The sequence below is a fragment of the Silene latifolia genome, chromosome 9 (assembly GCF_048544455.1).
Source record: "Silene latifolia isolate original U9 population chromosome 9, ASM4854445v1, whole genome shotgun sequence".
Classification (NCBI taxonomy): Eukaryota; Viridiplantae; Streptophyta; class Magnoliopsida; order Caryophyllales; family Caryophyllaceae; genus Silene; species Silene latifolia.
In genome coordinates, this window is record NC_133534.1 from 152,708,592 (window position 1) to 152,720,266 (window position 11,675).

The 11,675-nt window shown below is 35.4% G+C and overlaps 1 long non-coding RNA gene across 3 annotated transcripts; it reads right to left on the reverse strand.

Annotated features, from left to right (window-relative positions):
• Positions 1-857: 857 nt before the first annotated feature.
• On the reverse strand, positions 858-10,642 carry LOC141600160 (uncharacterized). Of its 3 annotated transcripts, XR_012524220.1 has the most exons (5): positions 10,512-10,642; positions 10,356-10,416; positions 9,191-9,277; positions 2,449-2,535; positions 858-1,013 (listed from the first exon to the last, which is right to left on the reverse strand). It is a non-coding gene; the product is annotated as an uncharacterized LOC141600160 (long non-coding RNA). The 3 variants fall into 3 exon arrangements; XR_012524219.1 differs by lacking the exons at positions 9,191-9,277; positions 10,356-10,416; positions 10,512-10,642 and adding exons at positions 3,605-3,665; positions 3,761-3,942; XR_012524221.1 differs by lacking the exons at positions 858-1,013; positions 2,449-2,535 and adding an exon at positions 7,681-7,758.
• Positions 10,643-11,675: the final 1,033 nt, after the last annotated feature.

The window sequence follows — 11,675 nt, forward strand, 5'->3', positions numbered from 1 at the left end:
AGCAAAGGGTGAACATATATATGTAAGAGAGAAAGAAAAATAGTCGCTCACCTAAACTACGACCCACATAAACATGCATGCAACTCATATGATAGACAATTCTAACTACCATACATACATTCCAACCAAACAAGGTCCGTCACAAATGTAGGGCTTACAAAAATATGGTAAAGTGAGGCAATGGGTAAGAAAAGGCAAAACATTTATGGGAATGTGGAGGTATAGGTGATCAAGCTAGTACCTAAACAAAACCATATATCAACATCCGATTCCAACTCAATTTTAAATTAAACACATGCCCTTCATTTGGCATAAAATCTCACCAAACCAAACTAGAAAAACTCCTCAAATGATATAAGATAGAACATAGGAGCAGAAACCGTCAACCAAACAACATCTTTTTTTTTTCTTTTCTTTTCTTTCTATTTCTTTCGGTTTCTTCTTTTTTTCTTCGAATTTTTTTTCTTTTATTTTTTTCATTTTTCATTTCTTTTTTCACGTCAGTTTTTCATCACATTTTTTTTCTTTTCATCATCCTCCCTTTTTTCATAGATTACCAACTCCGATTCAATAGAATATGCGCCAATATTTGATACAATGAAATATATTCCGCAAAACAACAATCTAAACTAGCTTGACAAGGTAGGCTAAATGTGACACCCTCATTTATTGCGGAAAAGTAAACACGTAATTCTACAGAAAAACTGACAGGATATGTTTGTAATTGGTTCAACTAATTAAAACCTGTCATTTTTAAAACTTTTCTAAACCATTCACAAACATTTCCAGAAGGAGGATGCCAACACCGCAAATGGCTAACAGACTAATTTACATAACTATGCTAAAGTCATGAATAAAGTGATACAAACCAAAGAAAAAGAGGGAGACCTATGTCCCTAAAATGTATGTGACACAAAAAGGGTTTAAGGGTCACAATGAAATAAAACCAGTCTAGGTCCCAAGGTTACTTTGCTCGCTAGCTCGTCCATGTACCCCATATATGCATCACCTACCTGTCATTCGCATTTTATACAAATACGAAAGCCACAGTCAGTGGGGAGTAACTCCGAGTTCTCCCAGCCACGAAATGTCATAATTAATATAACATGTAAACATAAGAATATGAATACGAATCACACAATGCCTTAGCATATAGATGCTAGACAATCGTGCTTAACATGTGAACAACAATATAACAACACATAGTCCTAGCATGTGAATACTAGACCGACTCATACTACTCTATCATGTGAATCACATAACATCCAGGAATCCAAACTCTATCAACCATAGCCGGCTTGCATCTCACCTTCTATGATTCATAGAATCACCAAACAAGAAAGGGCAATATATCAAAGACAGGCATAAGTTCTTAGTCCCGTCAATAGTCACTTTGTAACTCAAGTCTATACCACGAGGTAGGGAAGGTAATCGAACCGGTATCTTGGCTCGGCGGTTACTATTAAGAAAACATGGCCAAGAGACAACACAACCCTAGCCTAAAATCTGCACAGACCTAGACATGCGGATACACACCACCGCACCCAAGACCCACAACTTTTTTAAAACAAAGTGAAGTGAGTACCCTAAGGACACCACCGAAGGGTCGGCTAGTACTTAAGTGACCCCATACTTTCAAAATAAGTACCGAGGTCATGCCCCAACTTGGATAAACATCCACTAGTCGGGAAACACAAAGGCTATCAAGCGGTGAACATATACTCGTCAAAGACTATAAAGACCTATCTATGATGAAGGCCGAAATACTCACCTAGGACCTAGTCACAGCTAGTCTCAGCTTGAGTATTTTAGCCCACACCACCCAAGACTCACCACATAAGTCAAGTAAGACACCCACTTAACCTTAAGAGGGCAAAAAGTCCTACTTACCAACATAAATTCTAACATTCTATCATGTGAAAGCTATATAAATGTCTATTTACAGCATACAATCCCAACAGTTCCTCAATAAGAATTCAATACTAATTTCCAATCCTAGCAATTATAACAATATAAAAGGCTTTAGGGGAAACTAGGGCCATTTCTACAAAATAAGAAGCTATTTAAATTCAATTAACTACACATGTGAAATAGAGATATAATAAATGGCCTAAAACAAGAAAAAGGCCGATTATCTAATTCATTCAACCGAATTTTTACCCGCAACCCCAGCCCTGCGACAGGTACGGGTCAAATTGCGGCTGACCAATCACTCAATTAACTGACATCGCATCAGTTAAAGGGACTAAGGCTCAGTTTTCGGCACAATCAACAAACATTGCAACTACCATCATAAGAATAATTTTACCATCAACACTATATTTACTACTAACATTACTCATTTCATAAAATTACCCATATGCTACCTATACTAAATATAACATTCACAAAATCATACAAAAAGCAAAGAATGTGACATTTATTCGTCGAGTAACTCGGAATAGTTACCTTACGCTAGCAAAGAGACAAGTAAAAACTTGAGAAAGCTTCTAAAACCCCAAAATTACTCTTCATCTTCAACCCCATATGAGTCACCTAAAATAATTATGTGAAAGGACGATATTAACGAATTATCTTTATATAAAATATGAGACGTAAATTAATTTAATTATATTTTAAATAAACCAAACTAGCGTCAAAACAATTTATAGATACGGCCCAAACTCGTGACTTAGCCAGGCCACTGCCTAGGCCACAGCTAGGCCACGGCCAGGCCACGGCCAGGCTACAGCTAGGCCAATCCCTACTGTCCAGCCGTCATAGGACGGTTTCCTAGGCCAAACCAAGACTAATTTCACCCGTACAAAAGACCCAATCCAAATATGTACATGTACTTGAGACAATAGCAAGAAAGTTGGTTCAATTTAACATAAAGAAACCCGTCAAAACAGCCCGCTAAAACTGCTCGACAAAAACCCATTTTCACTATTAAAGAAGCTCATTTGTGACCGTCTTAAGACGAAATTTTAAGCATTAAAATGATAGTATTCACCCAATTAAATTACCCAACATAATCACCCACCTCACCATGAATCCAAAGGTACCAACTTTTCTCAAAATGGATAAATAAAACTTGTATAAAACCGTCTCAAACCAACACCACATGAACATTCAATTATGAAAATTTCCCCAAATTATGACCATACGAGTCTTAGTCAAAGAAATCGACAATTTAAACACAATATCCAAGATCCGAAATAACAATATAGTAGACATAATTAATTGTCAAGCTTTCCTCATTGGTATCCAGTACTGAAAATCCATCCACTATGAACAAACTACTATTTTCCTAATCCTCTGCCTATGCACACCCCAATACTCCGTATAACAAAAATTCAACATATATTCATCCAACTATTGCCCACTCTTAATTGATGCAACCTTCGGCGTATATTTACCTATTATTGTTGAGCTCATCTCACGCATAAACCATTGCAAACTACTCCGTAATTAGCTAAACCATTAATCTCTTATACAATTCTATCGACCCGTCTCACCGAAAGCAAACTTAACAACATGAAAAATATACTACTATAATATGCATAATAATAATAATAATAGCTAGTATTATAAATAATTCGAGTATCCATCCTATCACCGTTACCTTTAACTCTCGAATTCCCGAGTAAAAACGTCCAAAGCACGAGCCTTTCTTCAGATTTCAACTAAAAAGGAGGAAAAACGAATTAATTAAGACAAGAAATCGAGTTGTCATTTAAGACGGTATTTTCGAACTTCTACAAAATAGAAGATTTCTTACCTTAAAAGAACGAGGAAGGAATGAGGAAGCTAAAGGTGTAAAAATTATTAAATTTGGTTGAGAAATGGGACGGGATCTGAGGTTTTAAGGTCGGGATGAAAATGAATGGTGATGGAGTTTGTTGGTTTGTTGTTGTTGCTGGTAAAACGTAAAGGAAAAGGAAGAAGCAGGGAGGTGGGGAATGGGTTGGGTAATAATAATAATAATAATAATAATAATAATAATAATAATAATAATAATAATAATAATAAAAGAGTTAATTAAAAGTAGAGTATAAGAGGTAGGTGACCATGTTGTCGATTTTCGATTGGCCCGGATTAAAAAGGGTACAAAGTAAAATGTGACGGTCTATAACTAGACGGAATAATGTCTCGAGTTTATTTTAACTTGAGACGGAAACTAATATTATTACTGTCACTATTATTATTACGGTCATTATTATTGTCACTATTATTATCCGACTAAAATACGTATACATTTATTTTTATATAAATTATGCCTTAAAGATATAATTAAATCGTACGTATTTTTATATAAACGAGCTTTTATGTAATACGTTTATAAAAATCGTGTTTGACATAAAATTAATTAAATAGAATAATTCAAAAATATATAATAAAGTGGTTAAACGGTTTAATAAATTTAAAATGTCAAAATGGAAAATTCGCGGGTGTTACAATCACCCCACCTTTTAAAAATTTTCGTCCTCGAAACTTGAAAGTAGAAATGGAAGGTTATGAAAATAAAAGTGGAACTGAAATCGTTAACTAAAACATTTAAAAGGTCACTTATCGTAAGAATAAAAATTCTTTCAAGAACTTCACTAAAATTTTCCAACAGAACCAGACTCTCATCAGAGGAACGGAGGTGTTCTCGTTACGTATTCAAGAACATCACATTCCAAATCCAAGATAAGGTCAAAGGCAAATCATTTGTATAAATCGAAAATCAAAATACTTTCAGAAACATAAATGAAAAGTTTTCAAATGTGTAAGTCTCATTCATGGAACGAAATTGCCCTTGTCGTGCACGCAAGAGCGCTAACTCTCCAAGTCAGAGACAAATTTAAAACAAAAATTATTCGCCGACAAGTGTAGAACAAGTTATCAAACGTTTCCAATAACTAGTTCTAACATCCGATCAACGTTAAAATCAAAATAAGAGAAAGGTAATCTTCTCAAGTGTTCTTTTACAAAAAGCCAAAATAGAAATAAAGGTTTCACTTTTAAACTAAAAGGGGAGTTAAATTCCTGAAATATAATATTAAACTTTGACAAAGGCATCATAATAGATCAAAGTGAATAGAAATTGGATAAAATTTACAAAAATCTCAGGTTTAGCAACTCAAAACCATAATAAGGAAGTCTATACTCAAAGAACAATTAGAGAAACAAATCGAATTTTCATTTTCCAAATCTTTACAAGTAGGGAAAATTTTGTAATGGTAACATAAATTTTTAACAACGAACCAAAAATAGTAGTTTGAAATATTTAGAAATTGTGTGAAATGAAAAGTAAGTTAGACATCATAGATACAAGTATGCTAAGAGGGTTCAAGCTTAACCAACAAAAGAGGTATGATGAACTTCCTAGGGATAAGGACTGAAGTCAAATTTACAAGGATGTCAAAGATAGAGTTTCACAATATACGAGTGTCAAACTTAAAGGAGGAGCAAGATGAAGCGAGGAAAGGAGGTATGAACGGTAACGCTTATGATCGAGGAGAAAGGGAATTTAGACAACAAGGAAACTTAAGCAACATGTCAGGGTGTGAGACTAAAAGAGTCGAATCATAAAGATAACTAGTTAACAACCAGTAAGAGATATTAGAATTAGGGAGGTATTCAAGACAAGGAAATAACGAGTAAACTTTTATACTTAAGAATCAAATCCAACCAAGGTTAACACCCCACAAGAAAGAGTGCTATCAAATGGCGTTAAGGGATGATTAGCAAGGGTGAAGGACAAGTTGGGAGGATACAAATGTAACTTCCTAGGAAGAAGAATAGGGAGTTTAGAAGAAGGATAGGCACCAAGAGATTAAGAATAAGGCGAGATACAAAAAGAACGAGAAATATCTTCAAGGAAGTAGAAGCATTCTTCAAAGGTTGAACAAATTTTCAATCCTCAGCAATCGGCACTAAATCTTGATCTTCGTAAAATATAAGTGTCATTTCAATGGAACGGAGATACTCTTGGCGATCACTCAAGAACATCAATATTCCAATTCAAAGACATAAAAATACATTTTTACACCAACAAATGATAAAACTAATTATCAGACGTCTCCAATAACAAGCTTTAACACTAATTGACGTTAAAACCAGTGAAAAACATTAAAATATTTTCAAAACCTTTAGTTCAAAATTTTTTTTTTTTATAATAAGGGTAATAATTCCATTAGCTATAGATAAGCTCACAGTCATTGATCCAAATACGCAACAATTATTAAATGACAATCAACAAACAAGTTAGTACCTAACAAAGAGCAAACACAAAGAGACTACAACATAAGGTCCTAAATCTACCCATCTTACCCGTCTCTCAAGTTTATTATTTTAAGGTCAAGTTATTTATTTTGGGGTGCACAAACGTGCGTCGGGAGCAAATATGCTCTGATACCAACTGTGACACCCTCATTTATTGCGGAAAAGCAAACACGTAATTCTACAGAAAAACTGACAGGATATGTTTGTAATTGGTTCAACTAATTAAAACCTGTCATTTTTAAAACTTTTCTAAACCATTCACAAACATTTCCAGAAGGAGGATGCCAACACCTGCAAATGCTAACAGACTAATTTACATAACTATGCTAAAGCTGCGGAATAAAGTGATACAAACCAAAGAAAAAGAGGGAGACATATGTCCCTAAAATGTATGTGACACAAAAAGGGTTTAAGGGTCACAATGAAATAAAACCAGTCTAGGTCCCAAGGTTACTTTGCTCGCTAGCTCGTCCATGTACCCCATATATGCATCACCTACCTGTCATTCGCATTTTATACAAATACGAAAGCCACAGTCAGTGGGGAGTAACTCCGAGTTCTCCCAGCCACGAAATGTCATAATTAATATAACATGTAAACATAAGAATATGAATACGAATCACACAATGCCTTAGCATATAGATGCTAGACAATCGTGCTTAACATGTGAACAACAATATAACAACACATAGTCCTAGCATGTGAATACTAGACCGACTCATACTACTCTATCATGTGAATCACATAACATCCAGGAATCCAAACTCTATCAACCATAGCCGGCTTGCATCTCACCTTCTATGATTCATAGAATCACCAAACAAGAAAGGGCAATATATCAAAGACAGGCATAAGTTCTTAGTCCCGTCAATAGTCACTTTGTAACTCAAGTCTATACCACGAGGTAGGGAAGGTAATCGAACCGGTATCTTGGCTCAGCGGTTACTATTAAGAAAACATGGCCAAGAGACAACACAACCCTAGCCTAAAATCTGCGCAGACCTAGACATGCGGATACACACCACCGCACCCAAGACCCACAACTTTTTTTAAAACAAAGTGAAGTGAGTACCCTAAGGACACCACCGAAGGGTCGGCTAGTACTTAAGCTGACCCCATACTTTCAAAATAAGTACCTGAGGTCATGCCCCAACTTGGATAAACATCCACTAGTCAGGAACACAAAGGCTATCAAGCAGTGAACATATACTCGTCAAAGACTATAAAGACCTATCTATGATGAAGGCCGAAATACTCACCTAGGACCTAGTCACAAAATAGTCTCGGCTGAGTATTTTAGCCCACACCACCCAAGACTCACCACATAAGTCAAGTAAGACACCCACTTAACCTTAAGAGGGCAAAAAGTCCTACTTACCAACATAAATTCTAACATTCTATCATGTGAAAGCTATATAAATGTCTATTTACATGAAATAAAACCAGTCTAGGTCCCAAGGTTACTTTGCTCGCTAGCTCGTCCATGTACCCCATATATGCATCACCTACCTGTCATTCGCATTTTATACAAATACGAAAGCCACAGTCAGTGGGGAGTAACTCCGAGTTCTCCCAGCCACGAAATGTCATAATTAATATAACATGTAAACATAAGAATATGAATACGAATCACACAATGCCTTAGCATATAGATGCTAGACAATCGTGCTTAACATGTGAACAACAATATAACAACACATAGTCCTAGCATGTGAATACTAGACCGACTCATACTACTCTATCATGTGAATCACATAACATCCAGGAATCCAAACTCTATCAACCATAGCCGGCTTGCATCTCACCTTCTATGATTCATAGAATCACCAAACAAGAAAGGGCAATATATCAAAGACAGGCATAAGTTCTTAGTCCCGTCAATAGTCACTTTGTAACTCAAGTCTATACCACGAGGTAGGGAAGGTAATCGAACCGGTATCTTGGCTCAGCGGTTACTATTAAGAAAACATGGCCAAGAGACAACACAACCCTAGCCTAAAATCTGCGCAGACCTAGACATGCGGATACACACCACCGCACCCAAGACCCACAACTTTTTTTAAAACAAAGTGAAGTGAGTACCCTAAGGACACCACCGAAGGGTCGGCTAGTACTTAAGCTGACCCCATACTTTCAAAATAAGTACCTGAGGTCATGCCCCAACTTGGATAAACATCCACTAGTCAGGAACACAAAGGCTATCAAGCAGTGAACATATACTCGTCAAAGACTATAAAGACCTATCTATGATGAAGGCCGAAATACTCACCTAGGACCTAGTCACAGCTAGTCTCAGCTTGAGTATTTTAGCCCACACCACCCAAGACTCACCACATAAGTCAAGTAAGACACCCACTTAACCTTAAGAGGGCAAAAAGTCCTACTTACCAACATAAATTCTAACATTCTATCATGTGAAAGCTATATAAATGTCTATTTACAGCATACAATCCCAACAGTTCCTCAATAAGAATTCAATACTAATTTCCAATCCTAGCAATTATAACAATATAAAAGGCTTTAGGGGAAACTAGGGCCATTTCTACAAAATAAGAAGCTATTTAAATTCAATTAACTACACATGTGAAATAGAGATATAATAAATGGCCTAAAACAAGAAAAAGGCCGATTATCTAATTCATTCAACCGAATTTTTACCCGCAACCCCACCTGCGGCAGTGCGGTCAAATTGCGGCCGACCAATCACTCAATTAATCGACATCGCATCGCTTAAAGGGACTAAGGCTCGATTTTAACACAATCAACAAACATTGCAACTACCATCATAAGAATAATTTTACCATCAACACTATATTTACTACTAACATTACTCATTTCATAAAATTACCCATATGCTACCTATACTAAATATAACATTCACAAAATCATACAAAAAGCAAAGAATGTGACATTTATTCGTCGAGTAACTCGGAATAGTTACCTTACGCTAGCAAAGAGACAAGTAAAAACTTGAGAAAGCTTCTAAAACCCCAAAATTACTCTTCATCTTCAACCCCATATGAGTCACCTAAAATAATTATGTGAAAGGACGATATTAACGAATTATCTTTATATAAAATATGAGACGTAAATTAATTTAATTATATTTTAAATAAACCAAACTAGCGTCAAAACAATTTATAGATACGGCCCAAACTCGTGACTTAGCCAGGCCACTGCCTAGGCCACGGCCAGGCCACTGCCTAGGCCACAGCTAGGCCACGGCCAGGCTACAGCTAGGCCAATCCCTACTGTCCAGCCGTCATAGGACGGTTTCCTAGGCCAAACCAAGACTAATTTCACCCGTACAAAAGACCCAATCCAAATATGTACATGTACTTGAGACAATAGCAAGAAAGTTGGTTCAATTTAACATAAAGAAACCCGTCAAAACAGCCCGCTAAAACTGCTCGACAAAAACCCATTTTCACTATTAAAGAAGCTCATTTGTGACCGTCTTAAGACGAAATTTTAAGCATTAAAATGATAGTATTCACCCAATTAAATTACCCAACATAATCAGCCACCTCACCATGAATCCAAAGGTACCAACTTTTCTCAAAATGGATAAATAAAACTTGTATAAAACCGTCTCAAACCAACACCACATGAACATTCAATTATGAAAATTTCCCCAAATTATGACCATACGAGTCTTAGTCAAAGAAATCGACAATTTAAACACAATATCCAAGATCCGAAATAACAATATAGTAGACATAATTAATTGTCAAGCTTTCCTCATTGGTATCCAGTACTGAAAATCCATCCACTATGAACAAACTACTATTTTCCTAATCCTCTGCCTATGCACACCCCAATACTCCGTATAACAAAAATTCAACATATATTCATCCAACTATTGCCCACTCTTAATTGATGCAACCTTCGGCGTATATTTACCTATTATTGTTGAGCTCATCTCACGCATAAACCATTGCAAACTACTCCGTAATTAGCTAAACCATTAATCTCTTATACAATTCTATCGACCCGTCTCACCGAAAGCAAACTTAACAACATGAAAAATATACTACTATAATATGCATAATAATAATAATAGCTAGTATTATAAATAATTCGAGTATCCATCCTATCACCGTTACCTTTAACTCTCGAATTCCCGAGTAAAAACGTCCAAAGCACGAGCCTTTCTTCAGATTTCAACTAAAAAGGAGGAAAAACGAATTAATTAAGACAAGAAATCGAGTTGTCATTTAAGACGGTATTTTCGAACTTCTACAAAATAGAAGATTTCTTACCTTAAAAGAACGAGGAAGGAATGAGGAAGCTAAAGGTGTAAAAATTATTAAATTTGGTTGAGAAATGGGACGGGATCTGAGGTTTTAAGGTCGGGATGAAAATGAATGGTGATGGAGTTTGTTGGTTTGTTGTTGTTCTTTGGTAAAACGTAAAGGAAAAGGAAGAAGCGAGGAGGTGGGGAATGGGTTGGGTAATAATAATAATAATAATAATAATAATAATAATAATAATAATAATAATAATAATAATAATAAAAGAGTTAATTAAAAGTAGAGTATAAGAGGTAGGTGACCATGTTGTCGATTTTCGATTGGCCCGGATTAAAAAGGGTACAAAGTAAAATGTGACGGTCTATAACTAGACGGAATAATGTCTCGAGTTTATTTTAACTTGAGACGGAAACTAATATTATTACTGTCACTATTATTATTACGGTCATTATTATTGTCACTATTATTATCCGACTAAAATACGTATACATTTATTTTTATATAAATTATGCCTTAAAGATATAATTAAATCGTACGTATTTTTATATAAACGAGCTTTTATGTAATACGTTTATAAAAATCGTGTTTGACATAAAATTAATTAAATAGAATAATTCAAAAATATATAATAAAGTGGTTAAACGGTTTAATAAATTTAAAATGTCAAAATGGAAAATTCGCGGGTGTTACACTAAATTTGGATGTAGCTAAAGGGTCAACTGGCAAATTTGGCTAATGTGGAGTTAAATGGGTAAAAACGAAAGAAAGGGAAGTTTGTAAGCACCTCCCTGCATGTGACACCAACCACTAACCCGAATGTATGACGACAAAAAGCAATTGAATCTCATATACGTGCAAATTAATGATACATGTTATGCAAGGAGTAACTACTCACAATCCTACATGAAACTGGTCACAAATGACACCAGTTATTAAGGCTCTAAATCTTAGAAATTATAAGTAGGTTGCCAAAATTTCAGGTCAAGTCTATATGTTCAGCTGAATTAAACATTAACTCGTAGATTATGCAAAGAGACAAAGCTAATAAGATAATAGTTCAATGCAAGGCTTAAGCAAAAAGACAGTTATAGAGCGATATCATCATGGAAATCTACCGTTCCGACTCAACCTATATGCTAAAATAAACGTGATTTTTTTTTGTATTTTAACAAT